Source organism: Melitaea cinxia, chromosome 4, assembly GCF_905220565.1.
Source record: "Melitaea cinxia chromosome 4, ilMelCinx1.1, whole genome shotgun sequence".
Lineage (NCBI taxonomy): Eukaryota > Metazoa > Arthropoda > Insecta > Lepidoptera > Nymphalidae > Melitaea > Melitaea cinxia.
The window spans coordinates 14,654,082-14,661,177 of record NC_059397.1 but is presented as its reverse complement, the minus strand read 5'-3'; positions in this window follow the sequence as shown (position 1 = coordinate 14,661,177).

Sequence of the window (7,096 nt, the reverse complement as noted above, 5' to 3'; positions counted from 1 at the left end):
GTTAAATACTTGTCAAATATAATCAAGTATATATTTAAATTTTTTTAAAGATTTTTTTATTCGCGAGAAGTGTCGACTTTTGATATGATATTTAAAAAAAATCTTTATAATTTCGTAATGTGTGGGTAACACAAAAATAAAATCATACAAATTAAAAAAAAATATATTAAACATAATCAAGAAATTTAGATTTCCTAGGTTAGAGAAATTAGAGCTAACCCAGTGGAATCAGGAATAGGGGTAAAACTTATGGATTATTTAAGTACTTTGGGGGTAAGCTTATTGTCGGAGAACCAAAGCGAACCATAATTGATTTTTTCTACAAAAAGAGCAGGAAAATATTTGCTGAAACGAATGCAATCTTTTACGTTCGATTTTTGTTTATTACTAACATCGAACTGTTTTGAGATGACATGCTTGGGGCTGGGAGTCAAATGGAGAAAAAAGTGTTTGTACAAAAATTATCTCTTTTAAAGTTATAAATACAGAATTTGGTTATTATAGGTCTTGAGAGCCTCTGTGATCTATTTCTATACATATAATAAAATGGTGGGAAAGTCAAAACTGTACATTGAATATTTTTAAAAAAAAATACTTGGGGTGTGATCTACAATCGATACCGAAGGCAAAAATATAGTTTTTAGAATTTTTGTCTGTTTGTCTGTGTATGTCCGGGATAAACTCAAAAAGTACCACATGGATTTACTTCAAATTTGGCACGAATATTATTAAGAAGTCGGGTCAACATATACGCTACATATTATCATGCTATCACCTACCGGGAACGAGCAGTGAACCTTTATTTCCTCAACGCATTCTGTAACAACGTGTAATCTAATGACGCATATTTGAATATTGTTGTTATTATGTTAATAACCATGCTATATAAGCTAGCTTCACACTATAAAAATCACGCAATATAAGTAACTAAGCCGATAAACATAATTAAATGAATATAGGTAGACAAGACAATTTTAAAGCAGCACCATCTATGAGATTTTTCTGTAGATATGAAATGTAAAGAAGAAACGGGTAAATTAATGTTATTTTGAAAGATATAACCGTAGGTATTTTTGGTGCTGTATAGTGTTCCCGCAGACGACGATTCGATAATAATCAAGTTGGCACTAGGCACTTTGTATTGTTAAGCTATAGTGACTGAAACTGCAGAGCACAGCTGATAATGTATGTATGTATTATTAATATAAAATAAAACACAAAATGATTCCCGTATTATGAAATAAATTATTACTTTACGCATTTTCTTTATTCCCAGTATTATTCCACAACCGATTTTATACATTTCTATAAAGAGAAAACAGCCATCTTTGTACAATATTATTTGAAAACCTTCAATTGAATTCGTTCGTGACGTCTAAAGTTATTGTAATTCGTGCAAACTGTGCCTTTACAAAGCGGATAAAAGACAACTTTCGTAAAGTAAATAGAACGTTCGAGAACCGCGGTTAGGTAACTTTATTTAAAATGCGGTCCAAAAAGTACTTAAGATTTAAGTTCTATTGAGTAGGTTAAGATGCACGTGCGTATTTATACAATGTTCTTATATAAGGTTTGCTGTCTAAGATTTTGTTATTCAAAGTAATATTTTTCAAACTGAAATAACATAATCAATATTGATACTAATTCTGGACAAATATTTTAAATTATTTAATTTGTTAGATCACTAAAGTGTATGTAACGTATAATTTACACACGAAACTATTGTATTTACACAAATAGTATAAGAAAAACCTAACAGTATCACAATTATAATGATATTAATCTAATACTAATTTAAGAGCGCAAAGTGTACATTTCACGATCTTTAATAAATTAATGCAATTTAATTTTTAAACTCTCAATACAAAAATTTGTATAAATAATTTTTTTATAAATATATATTTTTTTTCTATTGTGTGATATTTACTGTTTTGTAAGACATTATTTTATTCCTGTGTGTGTGCATAGCTTTTATTTAATTCAAAATTAAGAATGAATATTTTTTGAAGCCGTGCTTAATAGACTGTAATATTTACTTGATAGCAACGCTATGTTTCAGAGTTAATGAAGCGGGACTAATGCACTCAAAGCTCGTTTTTCCTTAAATATTTTAAAATTAAGTATTTTTATTTGTTATCCAATGAAATGGCTCTTGATGGTAAACTTTCAATATATAATTGAAGAATTGTTGACACAGTAATCACATTAAATTACTACTATATTGATGTTGTTTGGTGTAGAACGAAACTTATTGTATGTGTTTCGATAAAAGTTTTTATTTTATTGTAAAGCCATTTTAGTTTCTCCCGATTATTGAACCTTAGAGTAACAAAATAAAAGGAAATATTGTTTCATGGAGGCTTCAGAAGCACTTATCGCCATACCATAAATGCCAATTAAGCTATCAAGTATCACGCTTTTAACTTTATATAAAAATTTATCTGCACTGCGCTGTGGGACTCTTTGACGTCGTTTTCTCAGTAAACACCCACTCTTACTTTGTTATAGTTGAGAATCACCTTGAGTGAACTTACAAAAAGATTTTTTTTATAACTATTACTTACTTGTATAGTAAATAAATATGTCGTAAAATAAAAATGATCTATACAAATAAATAAAACTGTAGTGTTTTTTTGTAATATTGAAATAACAGCTTTTTTATAAATGCATATGGGTGTAATGATGTATACACGGTATTATACCAATATAACATTTTTTACAATTTTTGCCTACGTCTGTCTGTCTGTGTGTTTGTTGCGGCTAATCTCTGAAACGGTTGGACCGATTTTGACGGGACTTTCATTGGCTGGCTGACAGATAACTGATGTAATAAAGAGTAACTTAGGCTACTTTCTTTTTGAAATTTATTAGTTTTATAAGTCTGCGAACTGAACAATAATGAAGATGTAAATTCTGGTGATAATAATACTGTTACCTCTCGTTTTCGAGGAACTTATGGAAGATTTACCTTTTGCGAATACTTATGGTCAAATAGAAACTTTGTGAATAAATACAATTATTATATTATATACAATTATTACTATTAATTTATATACAAGTTTAAAAAACACGTACAATTTCTTATTTTGAAATATTTAAGCTCAGTATATAGATAGCTCTGGTTTAGTGGTGCGTTTGCTTGCGCGGCACCTAAACACCCGCAGTTGCGTATTCAATTCGTACTCAGGATGGATATTTTTGCTAGTACAAATATTTGTTTCCAGTCTAGGTGTCTGTACTTGGGAGTTACTGATAGTAAGGTATATATCCGCCAACCTAGAGTGGAGGAGCGTGATACATTAAGCTCTAATCCTTCTTCTACATGAAAAAAAGGCCTATGCCTAGTAGTTTATTCAGCTAGTTACATCCAAGATATTACAGGCTGAATTAAACGATCAGTATGTATGTAGAGCAAAAATGTAAGTAAAATTGTTATTTTTGCGTTTGTTAGTGAAATAGAATGGCTGAATCCGTCTTCACCCTCAAAAACAATTTTAGTTGTTATAGAAAATAACACCAAAATAAGTAAGATAATCTTACCGTGGATCATAAATTGTTTTTTAGATATGACAATGTTAGCAGTTAAGGTTGTTCATCTAATACGTGCCAGTTAATTATTTTGATATTATCTCAAAAAAAAAAAAAACAATCCGGGTTTAAATTTAAATACAGCTAATCGAGCAATTAATATAGAATTTAAAGACAAAAATATTTAGGGAAAAAATGCGATGGTATTCCAAATATCGTGAGAAAAACAGGTCCAAGGTATGCAAGATATGTATATTTTAACTGAGGCAGAACAGGAAATTACCTGCTCAAAAAATGGAGCAGCCCGACTGCGGAAGTACCTCGACCTTACAGAAGATCACAGCTAAATAATAATGATCTCAAGCAGTGTTGTGTTCCTGTGATGAATAAGTTGATCTGAGCTCCTGGGGAGGGATTGGGGTAGAGTCGTCAACCCGCTAACGATACTTTACTAGGTCTATAGGCTACGTCTATAGGCTACGGTATTTGCTTACTAGGCGAGCCGTACGCTTGTTTGTCGACTTAGTTATATTAAAAAAAAAATGATATTGAATTAAAAAAAGTTTGGATAAGAAAGAATTATTAATTTCGATGCTATGAGTAATGTTACACCCAGTGACATTAAATTGCTGTGATTGGCTATGATTATACATATTTAGGGGATTTAAGTAACATATTCTGATTTTGCTCTGTTATCACTGTTATCTCAAATTGAAACCACAACACTCAAATAGACCACGTATTATGTAATTCTGAAATCAATTACAGCATATTTGATGCCCTGTTGAGTTATTGAATTTAGTTCTTTAAAGTTGTGGTTAAAATTTAAAAATGTATAAATCGAGTGATTTATTTAATCATGGGTGTTTTGTAATAAATCTTAAGTGCAGACAAAGCCATGTGTAGCTTGTACTTAGTCCTAGTATTTTATTATTCGGCTTGAACAGTTGTTTTTCATTTCCATCACAATTATAATAAGACAGAGATTCAAATAAAAAGTATTTAATACATAAAGAAAGTTCTCATCTTAAAATTCTTTTGTAAAAGTTTGACTAAATTAACTGAAAAATTAAGGTAAAAAAATATATTTTTTACCTTAATTTTTATTTTTGACAATCCAAATTTAACCTTTAATATTCCATGTTTGATAATGATAATGAGAAAAGTTCGTGCCGTTTATCTTGCTGTTTAATTTACCTAATGACTGCTTCAAGGGTAAAAAACGGTTTTCTTAGAAAAAATTTCTAAGGAGCATTGAGATTTTTCGTTTACCTTCAACTAATTCATTGTAAAAGTTAAATGAACAGACAGAAGCAAGAATTGTTTAATCGACTTTCTTCGAGCCCGTTGCTGGCTGTTAACACTTTTTACACTGAGTTTATCTTGTGTTCTTTTATTCCTCTGTTCCTATCAGAAGGACATGTATTTGGAGTACGTTAGTCATCTTTAGTATCCTTTGTAAAATATTTGTTTTTATATAAATAAATAAATAGATAAATATATTATCTACACAATACACACACGGTCGTCTGTTCCTAAAGTAAGCAACTTAATGCTTGTGTTATAGGTAACAGCCGACTGGTATATAGCTACATATTTTTTTTTCGATAAACATACTTATAAATAATACATATATAATTATATAAATAAATATTTATATTACACTCAGACTCGGGGTGGGAATCGAACCCAGAACCCTCGGAGCAGAAAGCAGGATCACTACAAACTGCGCCAATGGACTAGTCATTATATAAGTATAGTATAGTCATAAATAATTAATATACAATTAAACTGATATTCTCTATAATATAAAAATGAGTCGCTGAATGTGTTTCTAAGCGCAAAACTCGAGAACGGTTGGACCGATTTCGCTAATTCTTTTTTTAAAAGTTTCGTTGAAGTCCAAGGATGGTTTTTACGGCGAGAAAAATTCGAATAATTTCCGTGAAAACCCTAAAAACAGCTCTTTTCTTTTTCCCATACAAACGTTCTCTAACTAAAGTGTAGAGTCAATTTGAACTTTATTACTATTCAATAAAGTTCATGTTAAATAATATATTAGGGTGCATTTTACGTAAGTTATTAATGATTAAATTGATCTTTTTCGTAGACCGCATTTTAATTTAATTTACATACAGTAAAAATGGTACTAACTAGCTATTTCACATTACTTATTATATTGTTGCGGGGAACAATGGAAAATTACCGTTTTTAAACTATCGACTCCAAATTTGGTACGAATCTCCTATATGTTATGTAGAAATGATCGATGAGCGGATTTTAGGATACCTCATGCCCAATAAGGATTACGGGGGTGGGCGTTAACAATGAAAATTTGAAATGTATGTAACTCCGAAACTACTGAACCAATTTTTATCAAATTTTTTAAACATCTGTAATATGGTCCAACTTGGGAGATAGGGTAGTTTTTATCTCAATCGGACCCGATAGGTGGCGCTGCTATTGGTATGTAACTCCGAAACTACTGAACCAATTTTTATCAAATTTTGTAAGCATCTGTGATTTTGTAAAACTGGGAAGATATGGTAGTTTTTATCTCAATTGGACCGGTAGGTGGCGCTGCTATCGGTATGTAAGCTATCAAATTTGGTTGATAGCTGTTTTCCGGGCAGGACAACGTCTGCCGGGTCCGCTAGTTAATTATAAATGACTGCGGTAGTGCAGACTCGTCCTACTCAAAATCTGGAGCAGCCCGACTAGGGAAGTATCTCGACTTTACAGTCGATCACAGCTAAATACTATTGCTTTCGAGCAGTATTGTCAAGTATTATGTTGAGACTAAGGTGATCAGAGCCCCTTGAGATGCTTGTAGTGTTGCCCCTTGAGATGGGTGGTAGTGTTAGGCAAAAATAGTTAGTACGAAAAATTACCGACACAATTTTTTTTCACTTTAGTAAATAAGTAAATATGTATTCTTTACTGTATACCAAGAATAAACGAATACATATAAATTTAAATTTGGGTAAGAAATTCCCAATTTATTTGAGATAAGTATATTTTATATATATGTACCCACCAATGCAATGTTGTCATATTATAGGTAAGAGTGATATATTTTATTTTTATTTTTATTTTATTTATTCAAGGCTCATCAACGCAAGGTACACAGCAAACTATCTAGCGTACGTACATTATGTTAAAATGTTCGTGTACCCGCAATTACAGATGGGCACAGCATTTACAATAATGACGCTCGAATAATCAATCAAATAGTAATACCTACATATTTTTACAATCAGTCACATTTGATTATGATTGTACAATAACGTTAGCAAAGTATCAAAACGTCGCATTTGTTAATTATATTAGTACAATAAAATTATTCTAGATTAAAAGGAATTTACAGTTGGGCTAACTTAATAATTTAACAATTTCTTAGAACTTTAAGACAATGATTAAAAAAAACAGTAATAATAATTATAACAAATAGAGAACACAGAAAAGATCCAAAGTGCAACATAGTCAATACATGAATAACTGTAGTTTTTCGATTAGTAACAAAACAATAAACAACAAGAACAAATATTTAAAATCTCAGAATAAACTA